Source organism: Mercenaria mercenaria, chromosome 5 (genome assembly GCF_021730395.1).
Source record: "Mercenaria mercenaria strain notata chromosome 5, MADL_Memer_1, whole genome shotgun sequence".
In the NCBI taxonomy this organism is placed as follows: Eukaryota; Metazoa; Mollusca; class Bivalvia; order Venerida; family Veneridae; genus Mercenaria; species Mercenaria mercenaria.
The window spans coordinates 8,146,575-8,160,209 of NC_069365.1; positions in this window are offsets into that span (position 1 = coordinate 8,146,575).

Consider the following 13,635-nt stretch of genomic DNA (forward strand, 5'->3'; position numbering starts at 1 on the left):
ATGAAAATTATGCATGATTTTTTGTGTTAAGATAAAATTTATTGTACATAAGAAGAAAAATGGAAAACATATAAGTGAAAGAATGAATTTTATCGCACATAAAAGGTTCCTAAAAATGAATTGACAGAGTACAGAGTCCCAACCGCTAACGTGACAATACTACAGGCGACCACAACACCATTTTATTTAGACAGGAAGGGAACATAAAACACGCGAGAGACGATCCTATAAATTGAACTTTCAAATGTCAAATCAGTTTATAGTATAGTGTATTTAACTCCGACTTTTGGCCTTAACTATGATGTAATTACCTCCCCGGATTGCATCTTAAGAAACTGAAAGTAGAAAATCTCGCGCTTTTCTAAATAGGAAGGGATGGTTTCGAATTAGGCCCGGGCACGTTTCTGAATAAAATGATCACACGTATTTTATAGCATTTTTATTCAAATAGTTTATTTCAACGATAAAAGAAGTAAAAATACAAACAACAGTAACAGTTTGAAGGAAGTTGCCGTGTGCTGAAATCGAATTACCCACTCCTGACTAAAAATAGAATGGCGAGTTAGATCATGCAAAACAGCAAAGGGCAGTCATCAATCAATGTATTCCTCCATGTACTTGTACAGATTAAAATCATGACATTTAAATAAGACAGAAGTTTGGGGTCCCCAGCTCCGCCCCAGACCTTGACTTTTGGATCGGACCGGGTGGCCGTTGTAGAGGGGGTCGTCCCCCACCCGGCACGGGTGGCCGCCATTCGGGGAAAACTCTTGTTTGGGAGGAACCCGGGCGAGGTGTGAGGCGGGGGTGGACTAAAATGCTTACAGCAGTTAATAGGAGGACCCTACGGGACCTTGACTTTGGGACGGGACCGGGTGGCCGTTGTAGAGGGTGACGGTGTATGGGGGGCCAGCATAGCGGCTACCCCGGGAAAACTCTTGTTTACTCGTGAGCGGGTCTCAAACTTGGTCCGAGGCCGTTTCTGGAAATTTTCACATTTCTCAGTTTGGGCACCCCCAGCTCCGCCCCAGACCTTGACTTTTGGATCGGACCGGGTGGCCGTTGTAGAGGGGGTCGTCCCCCACCCGGCACGGGTGGCCGCCATTCGGGGAAAACTCTTGTTTGGAGGAACCCGTGGCGAGGTGGGGCGGTGTTTCCAAGGGGAACTCTTTTTTTTTTTTGATGGACTTGTGGCTGAATGCGACTTGAGTGGTTTTCTTTCAGCAGTTAATACACCATAAATATATACGAAACTGGTAAATTGCTCTCGTTAGCTGTAACAAGAACCTTGTTATTTGCTGTCATAAACATTTTACTGCTAGCAGTAATAGGAGCCTTGTAAACATTTAATCACTGATATTTACATATAAAAAAGAACTGGTATACTGGTCTTATAAACCATTTGACTGCTGCCAGTAGCACATAGAAAACTGCTTTCATTGGTCATTTGACTCATTTCACTGCTTGAAGTGACATGTTCTCATAGACCACTCTGCTGGCACAAATATAAATGAGACATTTAAACCATTTAACTGCTGGTATTGTATAGTTTACAGGAGAATTTAAGGGTGAATGGGGCAATTTTCTATAGGGCAAAATTTTTCTTACGGGCAGAATTTCTTTAAACTTTGTATACTGTCTGAGAATCAAAGTTTGAACGAAAATATGTATTAAAGATCATAGGTACCTAGGTTTGATCCTGAATTTTCTGCCCTTGAATATCGATTTCAAGGGCAGATAATTCATGATAGATTAAAAACGCTTCAATGATCTTTAAACGATACGCGAGAAAGGTAGGTTTTACGGCCTATTACACATCTGAAGGAATCTTGTAAATGATTTTAATAACACAATTTAATTGCTGGCAGTATTATATGTAGGACACTGACAAAATAAATATCTTATGTCATTCTCATCACCTGGTAATACAGCTTGATGAACTGTTATAATTGCTGGCAGTAGTAGCTGATGTTAGCAAACACGATCAATTGCTTGAACTGGTGACAGTGAACTGAGACAGGCAATAAACTGCTGTAACTGCTGGCAGTAGGAGCAGTTAACTGCTGTAACTGCTGGCAGTAGGAGCAGTTAACTGCTGCTACTGCCAGCAGTTACAGCAGTTAACTGCTGCTACTGCTGCTACTGCTGTACTGCCAACTTCACGCCGATTACTATTTTATCAGCATATATATGTACATGAAACAGTAACATTGAAATGCAATCAACGAAACATGAAATTAGTAAAAAAAGAACACAAACCCAATAGCAGAACAGCGAGAAGACGTCCGTTACTTAGTCGAACAAGGGATGTTGTAAACCAGTTTATATCTTATTTACGTTTTTTTCCGTCCTGGAACACGACTCATAACCATATTTCATAGTTCAGTCAGTCAAGAACAAGTCTCGTAGCGTTTATTTTTTCATTATGAAACAAGTTTCGTGGCTGTTTTCTTATTCTGGAACAGGTCTCATGATATTTTTTTCCATTGTGGAACAAGTCTCATAGCACTGTTTGTGATGCACTACAATTAATTGGGGGTTGGGCAGATATTTCAGACGTTCCATAGAACAGTCAACATGATCAATGATACAAAAAACCACTGTACAGTTGATTCTTCCTATGGTGTTTGCAGTTGAAGAAATTAAAGAAGCGGATAACGTGACGTAGTAACGTTGTGTGGTACGGCGACGTTGCAGTAAGGTACAGTACAGCAAGATACACATTCCTGTAATAGTAAAAAATAAACACATTAAGTCTCGTGGTTTCATCCAGTTGGCTATAGTTTAACATTTAGCTTGTGCCTGCAAAACAACCATTTGTGGCACTGTCTAAAAACTATGTACTAAATTAGACTACACCTTTGTGTAATACATACGTATATTGTATCGAAAGATTTGTTTAATAACATTAATTTGTAAGTCACATTGCGAAAAGGGGATTATTCGATTTTTCAAGCAAGAAAATAGTAATTCAGACTAGCTTTGCAATTATAATTCATTTCAAAGTAATCATCTTCCTATGATATAACATTATTCCGAAGTGAAACAATGCGTCAATGGAACGTTTGCTAAATTGTAAGGAAACGAAAAGTGGTTCGACATTTATTCAATTATCTGACTATTTACAATTTCTCCTTCTTTGGTGGTAGCCTTGCAGCCCACATGACCGTTGCTACATTGTTCAGGTAGTGCACAGAACTTGTCAACCTATGGACTCTCTCCGGTCCTGTCGTATTTATACGATGTACTGTCTTGTATACAGTATGCCCTGTACAAAACATGAAAAATATAAGACGTATAGATTTATGGCGCACATTTCCAGGAAATATATTCCTCAAGGTTTTTGATGCACAATTAAAATGCTAAAATAACGAGAAAAAAATGAACATTTACGTTTTTAACTCAGTAAGGAGAGGTCATATCTACGGAACGCGGGGTCGTGTGTTTGATCCCCGGACGAGGCGTATGTTCTCCGTGACGATTTGATAAAAGACATTGTGTCCGAGATCATTCGTCCTCCACCTCTGATTCATGCGGGAGAAGTTGGCAGGTACTTTCGGAGAACTGCTTAAGTCGGTGCTAGGGGGCGTGGGCAGTGTTGCATTTTCCATTACTGCTCATGAATACACACAACCAAACCGAGTCTGCAATTTTCACTGTTTGCCTTGTTCTCGGTGCTTCCAAGGGATCTACTTTACAGATTTAATTGTATTGGTACAGAATCCAGGAACACTGGGTAAGTTAACTGACCACCGTTACATAACTGAAAATATACTGTTGATAAACGACGTGAAACCAAAAACAAACTTATTTTTTTTATAATTTTATTTCGAAAATTGAGAAGAAATTGTACCGTCATTAAAAAACAATTTAATTAAAGTTTTCTCCTTAATCCTGAGAAAATCTTTACTACAAAATAGTATATTGTATTGCTTTATATATGTATAATGTTGTATGAGATATGAGATATTAAGATCGTTTGGAGCAAGACATATGGCTAACATAGCAAGATGAACAGGGGATGTCGGGCGCCGAGTTTCTGCATTCTTCATTGTTCTTATATAGCATGTCAACGCTTAAAAATAACAAAACATATCATATCTAAATAATTTGCTGTGTACCTTATAAATGCAAGAGGAGCAGTGCACATAATTGTACACCCTATCTTCAAAATTAAACGAACACGATGATGGTTACAGAATGTTAGAATAGCAACAAATCGTAGTTTGATTGGCACATTGTCAAAAAAGTTATAAAATTGCATGCCATGCATGAATTAAGGGGAAACGGGTTTTTTTTTTATATATGGACGGGGCCTACATACTAAATCTTTATTTTGTCAAGGACTTAAATTTATTCCTTTGCCTCATCACTGAATTTTTGCTGCTTTTTTATCAGTTTGTGTTTTTAAATTACTACCATGCAAACTCATGAAACGGTTATAAGTATGAACTAAACAAAAGCAAAAACGGTGGCGGTCTTATGCTTTTGATCTGATGATCTGAATACACACTAAGGGCCTTAATATATAAATAGATAAGGTCGTGCGCACAAGATAAGATATCAAGCTCGAGATAAGATGTCGCACGCACGAGATACCATGCGCTCATGACAAGATGTCGTGTGCACGAGATAATAATATTATGTCGAGCGCTCGCTGATAATAGTCTTAAAAATGCATGTCCTTGACATACCATCATAATCTTGTTTGTATCTTTTGTTACTTCAAAAGTGCTTGCCTCGGATTAAAAGTTATCTTGCATTTTTTGTCAATTAACAACTCATAACTTTAGATTGAAGATGTCATTTGCAAACAAGTTAAAGCCGTAAGTCATTGTATGCTATAGTAGAATATTCTTTTTGTCTGAAATAGATCTGAGACGGGGGCGGGGGGGGGGGGGGGGGGGGGGGGGGGGGGATGGGGTGAGCGTAAGAGTTATCCTGTTCTCCGGGCTCAACGAGCGGCAAAATTTGTTCCAGTTATCGGTAGCCATCAAAGATTAAACGTTACATAGGGATTTTGCCGAAACCTGACGACGAGTTTGAGCAAACGGTGGTGCTCAAATTATCCGAGTTCGAGTGAAAGGTCAAGGTCACAGTTGGAGGTCTAATTTCAACATGCTTTTTTCCCTATATAGACCGAAGCTGAAAAAAATGTTTGTGTATTTTTATACATTATCTCTTTTTTCAGACTAATATAAAAAAGAAATGCTATTTCTCTTCATATTAATAAATAATAACTAGATTTTCAAATATGCAAGTTTTGAATCCAAACATTTTACTTTAAAACATGTTGAACGAGTATCACAATGTTGTATATACATATACATATATAATACATACATAGCTTATGCTACACAGTGCCAGAAAGAGCAGATGGAATGTTATTAATTACAAAATTGACAGAATATCAGATCATGTTATATTGCAGTTAAGACAATCTTCAAAAAGTCAGGGACTTTGTATTGCATATATTCACCTTCCCATCACGATTAACATTTATGTAACATTTAATTAGAATCCCTTAATCATTTAAAAGCTATAACTGGCTGAAAGTTTAAGACAATGTGATCACTGTATGCCTAGCCTCCTATGCATAACATTACAAAAGGCAATCACTATATACCTCCCTTTATACTTGCAGAATTAGGTTTATATATGAATCAGTAAAAACACAAAATAAAAGCATTTGATTGAAACCTTTATTACACCGTAATCACTATTTTCATAAACAGAATATTATAAGAGTATATTTTCAACAGTATATGTAACTAAACAAGAGTGTCATGATGGCCCTAGATCGCTCCCCTGAGTTTCAGAGTTTCAACAGGCAAGAGTGTGTGCAACTTTGGAAGAGGACCATAATATGCCCCTAGACAGCAGTAGAAGCTGATTTTAGGAATTTAATGTGTCTGATAATAAACAGTTCAAATACTATAATATGCTTCTTTGGTCGAAAAATAAACAGAAAATTTGAGCAGACTGAGAGTGTATTATCATGGTTATATGCATCCAGCACTTCATGAGAAGATTATGGTTAAAGGTAAGTCTATATTTAGCTCTAGTGGCCTCTTAAAGAAGGCTAGGTGCCCCCATCTGAACAAGTTGGGAAGATGACCTTAAATGATCCTATTGACCAAGTCTGATGAAGGCCCATGAGCCATTGATGAGAAAAAAATCATTTACAGATATTTATATATTTAGCTCTAATGGCCCATAAAAGGGGCCAGGTGCCCCCATTTGATAAAATTTAAAAGCTGCTTGTAATGGTGCTACAGACCAAGTTTAATGAACATTCATCAAGCACTTCAGAAGTATAAAAGTAAGGCTATTTCCCTTTTTAACTCAAGTGGACCCTAAAAGGGGGCCAAGCATTTCCATTTGAATAAAATTTGGTTAGAACTTTATAATGATGCTATAGACAAAGTTTGATGAACATCCATCAAGCAGTTCATGAGAAAAAATTATGCAGTGGTATCTGTACTTTTAACTCTAGTGGCCCCAACTAAGGGTTGGGTGCCCCCATTTGAACACATTTGGAAGCAGACCATACAATGATGCTATAGACCAAATCTGTCGAGCAGTTCATGAGAAAAAGTTATTGAAAAGTTTTTATATTTCTAGCTTTAGTGGCATCTAGAAGGGTCCCAGTTTGAACAAAATTAGGTGCAAACATTACACTGATGCTACAGAAAAAGTTAAATGATTATCCATCAAGCAGTTCATTAAAAGTCATTTAAAAAGTTTTTGTTTTTTTCTATTTTAGCTCTGACAGCCGCTAAAAGGCATCAAGCTGAAACATTTGATTAAACTTGACAGAGGACCATGTCAGAATGCTACTGACCAAGTTTAGTGCGATTCTGACTAGTACTTTCAGAGGAGATGTCATCTGTAGAAAGGTACGGATGATGGTGAGCAATCACAATAGCTCAAGCCGAGCACTTTATGCTCCGAGTGAGCTAAAAATGGATTTAAAGACATTGAAATAACACAACCTTTACAGTTAACAATACTTCAACAACTAGCAATGAAATAAAACAAACTCCAAAGCATAAACACAACTCATAAATTACACAAGGTGGCTGTAATGGCCCTCATTTACTCACCTGAGTATTGTAGCTCTTACGACAACCTGATGGAACTAACACCAACACTCGATGGGAGTTGAAAAAATCTTCAAGGCGATGTCAATCAAATGTTATCAGCTATCAATGAATTTTATATCACTGTTTTCATTTCTCAAAACAAAAGGTATCAAATATGATCTTAAAATGAAGAATTAAAAATATAAAAAATCTAAATGGAAAAAAAAAAAGTCATGAATATCCTGTCAAAAGACTTCTTATCTCGGAATCGGTGTTGTTATATTTTCTTGTCCTTTAGGATCATGGAGAACAATTTTACTGCAATAAAATTCCACTTATTATAAAAAGTCAGTGCAAGGGAGCATGAAGGACATGGCACATTTCATTTACTCCCATGAACAGACTCAATCAAACCAAGTCTGATATTATGAAGCTTCCAAAGGATCTTTTCACAAATTTTATTGATCTAGTAACTTAAGTTTTTACACCAAGGTGAACAAGTTTTGAACTGCCATACATTTCATAGATAAACACCCTGACCATGTTTTATAAAAGATCTAGAAGGAAATCTGAACCTTTGGTGTTAGTAAAGTTTTTCTATGATAAGACAAAGATCTAAACTTTTTACCTCAGACAACCAAGTCAGATAACCACGTTTAAAGTTGACCTAAATGATAAACATTATGGATACAAGTATTTTGGCCATATTTCATGTTTATCAGGGAGAAAATGTGGCAAATGGTCTGACAATGTTTTTTCCAAGATTGGAGCAAGTGACCAGTTCCTTACCCTAGATAACAGTTTGTAACTGAACCTGGATTTTACAAAGACAAACATTCTGGCCACATTGCAGATCAAGTAGAAAATTTGTCATATGGAAAGTAAACAAGTTTTCTCTGATCTGAGGACCTAGTTTTTTACCCCACCTGATTCACTGTATATTTGGCCCACATATCATAAACATTCTGACCAAATTTCATTTAGACCGAGCAGAAAATGTGACCTCTGGTGAGTAAAAAAAAATGTTTTTGTAAAATTTTATCTAATGACCTAGATTTTACTCCAGATGGCCCATGATGGAACTTGTTCAAGATTTAATGGAGTTAAACAATCTCACCAAAGTAAATTAAGATTGAGCCAAAATTATGACATTTAGAGTGTTAAAAATAATTATGGATGACAACTGGCACAGGATGGATACTAGACCATTTTCTGCTTCTTGTGACCTAAAATGACTATCCACTTGTGTAACTTCAATGTTTAATTGGTTATTCATGTCTTTTCACCTCTCCAATTTCATTGTATCCCTAATTACTGAATGGTATCTTTTTCTCATTTGCTCCTGAATATTTTCTACATGGCTGTAAGCTGTCAAACTGCTACATTTTATATTAACAGTGTAATATGAATGTACTGTCAATACTCCATTCTCTAACAAGCATTGTTCATAAAAAACCCTAAACATCTCAATCAAACAGATTCTAATACTTATTCTGAGGTGTACAGATATATAGTAAATGCCATTTTGATATTCATTAAATGTAATAATGGAATGCTATTATGGTAAATAAAATTCATAGCAGTGCATATGCATATTAATTCACAAATTATAAGTGTCTGATATATAAAGTATACATATTTACACTGTTATGGATTAAAAGAGTAAAGATTATGTAAACTTTCTGATAAATTCTTTTCACACATGTATATAAGATTCATTTTGATAAACATACATATGAACAGGAACAAAAAGGTAAATATCTACCACTAAAATGCATAAATAACATTTTATGCTGGAAATACCACCGACTGTGCAGTTGTCAGTAAAACAAGGAATGTGTTTGACATACATGAATGCCCCCACAACATAGCACACAACATAGGGTTTCTAAATTACATATGGTGCTTGCGCAGGACTTATTGGATAACAGAAATGCAGCCTGTATAACATTGACTATTGAGTAACAGGCACCAGTCTGTATGACACTAATTATTTAGTAATAGGTATGCAGCCTGCTTCACACTGACCATCGAGTAAAAGGCATTCAGCCTGCTTGACACTGACCATTGAGCAACAAGCATGCCGCCTGTATGACTATGACCATTGGGTAACATAAATACAGCGTGTATGACACTGAAAACAGAGTTACAAACATTTATCCTGTAAGACTTTGACCATTGCAAAATAGAAATGCAACCTGTATGACCTTGATCATTGTGTAACCCTTATGCATATTTTATGATCTTGATCAATGAATAATAGACATGTAGTTTTTAATGACCTTTACCAATGTGTAACAGCAGCTTTTATGACCTTGATCAATGTGTAACAGGCATGCAGCATCTATGACCTTGATCAATGTAAAACAGGAGTTTTTATGACCATGATCTATGGGTTACAGGCGTGCAGCATCTATGACCTTGCTCAATGTGGAACAGAAATGCAGTTTCTATGACCATGATTTATGTGTAACAGGCATGCAGCATCTATGGTTTGATCAATGTGAAACAGACATGCAGCTTCTATGACTATGATTTATGTGTAACAGGCAGGCTGCATCTATGACCTTGATCAATGTGGAACAGGAATGCAGTTTTTATGACCTTGATTAATGTGTTACAGGCGCACAGTTTCTTTGACCTTTATCAATGTGGAACAGGAATGCAGTTTCTATGACCATGATCTTTGTGTAACAGGCATGCAGCAACTATGACCTTCATCAATGTGAAACAGACATGCAGTTTCTATGACCTTGATCAATGTGAAACAGGAATGTAGTCACTATGACCTTGATAAACATGTAACCAGCATGCAGCTACTTTGACCATGATCAAATTGTAGCAGACATGCAGTGTCTATGACAGGTATATCCCGAATAAGTTAAATTATATCACAGAATATAATAACATATCATAAATATCATAAAATGTACTTCAGCTAGGGACATTTCACATAGCATATATCCAACCAATAAAAAGTCCTCTATAAATTTATGAACCGGACTGGAAGTGTGGTGGACGGATGTACAGACAGATGGATAGACAGAACAACAGATGCAGTCCATTTCTATGCCCCTATCTTTCCTTCTAAAAAGATTGGGGGGTGGGGTGGACAAAATCACATCAGCTCAACTTTGCATATATAGGCAAATCTCTCAGGAAATAAATGCCTAAAGTAAAACTTTTAAATGCTGTTTTTTTTTAATTCAGTACTTGTTGCCCTTGTTGAGTAATAACGTGCATACAAAAATATGAGGCAGACTATATCCTGATACCAACTATTGTAAAATCATTTAATTTCATGGGCATAAAATTTTGTGGTTTTAGTCAAAAGGGCAATTTTGTGGGGATATGAAATCGTGGATTTCAACCTTTGAACATAAAATGAAAGAAAATTTTACTTGTTTAAATTTCGTGGATTGACTCAACCGCGAAATTCACGAAAATTAGTCCCCCACGAATATTAATGATTTCACAGTATTGGGTATCATAATACTGAAAATATGTAAATACATTAACAATTCCCACTTATTTGGACATGAAAATATTGGAAATACTCTCTATAGATGTTAATTTCATAAACTGCAAAAATAAATCTGAACATAAAAATGATCTACATGGAAACACAATGTCTGCTTTTGTAGTGTGTCATACACAGGGATTATTATGTAAACATACTAGTAGCCATTTATAAACAAGAGGACCATGATGGTCCTGAATCGCTCACCTCTTCCCACATGACCCAGTTTTGAGTATGACGTCATTTTTTCTTTTATCAAATATATTGACCTAGTTTTTGAGCTCATGTGACCCAGTTTTGAATTTGACCTAGATATTATCAAGATAAAAATTCTGACAAATTTTCATGAAGATCCATTGAAAAATATGGTGTCTAGAGGTCACAAGGTTTTTCTATTATTTGACCTATTGACCTAGTTTTCGAAGGTACTTGACCCTGTTTTGAAATTTACCTAGATATCATCAAGGTGAACATTCTCACTAATTTTCATGAAGATCTCACGAAAAATATGGCCTCTAGAGAGGTCACAAGGTTTTTCTATTTTTATACCTACTGGCCTAGTTTTTGACCGCACGTGACCCAGTTTCGAAATTGACCTAGATATCATCAAGGTGAACATTCAGATCAATTTTCATGAAGATCCATTGAAAAATATGGCCTCTAGGCAGGTCAAAAGATTTTAATAATTTTAGACCTACTGACCTAGTTTTTGACCGCAGTTGACCCAGTTTCAAACCTGACCTAGATATCATCAAGATGAACAATCAGACCAACTTTCATACAGATCCCATGAAAAGTATGGCCTCTAGAGAGGTCACAATGTTTTTTTATTATTTGACCTACTGACCTAGTTTTTGACAGCACGTGACCCAGTTTCGAAACTGACCTAGATATCATCAAGGTGAACATTCTGACCAATTTTCATGAAGATCCATTCAAGGGTATGGCCTCTAGAGAGGTCACAAGGTTTTTCTATTTCAAGACCAACTGACCTAGTTTTTGACTGCAGTTGACCCAGTTTCAAACTTGACCTATATATCATCAAGATAAACATTCAGATCAACTTTCATACAGAGCCCATGAAAAATATGGCCTCTAGAGAGGTCACAGCGTTTTTTCAATATTTGACCTACTGACCTACTTTTTGACGGCACATGACCCACTTTCGAACTTGACCTAGATATCATCAAGATAAACATTCTGACTAATTTTTATGGAGATCCATTCACAAGTATGGCCTCTAGAGAGGTCACAAGGTTTTTCTATTTTTAGACCTACTGACCTAGTTTTTGACCGCACATGACCCTGTTTCGAACATGATCTAGATATCATCAAGATGAACATTCAGACCAATTTTCATACAGATCTCATGAAAAATATGGCCTTTAGAGAGGTCACAAGGTTTTTCTATTATTTGACCTACTGACCTAGCTTTTGATGGCACGTAACCCAGTTTCGAACTTGATCTAGATATCATCGAGGTGAACATTCTGACCAATTTTCATGAAGATCTTGTGAAATATATGGCCTCTAGAGAGGTCACAAGGTTTTTCTATTTTTAGACCTACTGACCTAGTTTTTAATGGCACATGACCCAGTTTCGAACTTGACCTAGATATCATCAAGGTGAACATTCTGACCAATTTTCATAAAGATCTTGTGAAATATATGGCCTCTAGAGAGGTCACAAGGTTTTTCTATTTTATACCTACTGACCTAGTTTTTGATGGCACATGACCCAGTTTCGAACTTGACCTAGATATCATCAAGATGAACATTCTGACCAATTTTCATGAAGATCTTGTGAAATATATGGCCTCTAGAGAGGTCACAAGGTTTTTCTATTTTTAGACCTACTGACCTAGTTTTTGAAGGCAGGTGACCCAGTTTCGAACTTGACCTAGATATCATCAAGATGAACATTCTGACCAACTTTCATAAAGATCCCACAAAAAATGTGACCTCTAGAGTGGTCACAAGCAAAAGTTTACGGACGGACGCACGGACGACGGACGCTGCATGATCACAAAAGCTCACCTTGTCACTATGTGACAGGTGAGCTAAAAAACAACTGCCTGATTTACTAATTTGGCCAGTTAAGAACTGTAAATTGTCATAAAATCTAGTGTAAACAAGACAAATAAACATGAAAGTACTAATGTAATTAATACTTTTTAGAACCAAATCAACAAAATTCACAGAAAATTTAATTTTCCAGTAAGGCACAAATCTTTTTTAAAAATCAAACTTATTCTTTTACCTGGACAAGAAATGGTCCCCAAGGAAAGAATAAAATAATGGCACATTAACATTTCAATCTGGGTAGATTTTTTTCAAAATATCATAAGTAAGTCATACGTATTAGCGTCAAATTCAGCTGAAAAAAGCTGAATGTTTCTACACGATATCTAGGAAGAAATAATTCATGTCATTTCTAAACATAAATGAAGAACAAGTTTTTTACAAAACTTTCAAATAAAATGGTTCAGAAATCTATCAATACTGAAAAACAGCCAATGCATTTAAAAGCTTAAGATTTAAACTTGAAATGTAATTTTGAAATGCAGTACTTTTAATATGAGAAGATAATTATAACATATTGCAATGTATGAAAAAATGTATATTAGCTGACACAACCACATAGTATTTTTTCTTTAAATTAAAACTGTACATAAACAAATTTCATTTATTATTCTGCCATATCACTTCCATATAAATCTTTATTATAAACCAAAGAGCTATAAAAATAAATAGATTGGTAACTTGAAAGGCATATAGAGCAAATCTCGCCAGCCTCCCGTGACAAAACAAGAGGACCATGATGGTCCTGAATCGCTCACCTATCTCCACATGACCCAGTGTTCAACTGAGTATGACATCGTTATTTCTATTATTTGACATAGTGACCTAGTTTTTGAGCACATGTGACCTAGATATCATCAAGATAAAAAATTCTGACCAATTTTCATGAAGATCCATTGAAAAATATGGCCTCTAGAGAGGTCACAAGGTTTTTCTATTATTTGACCT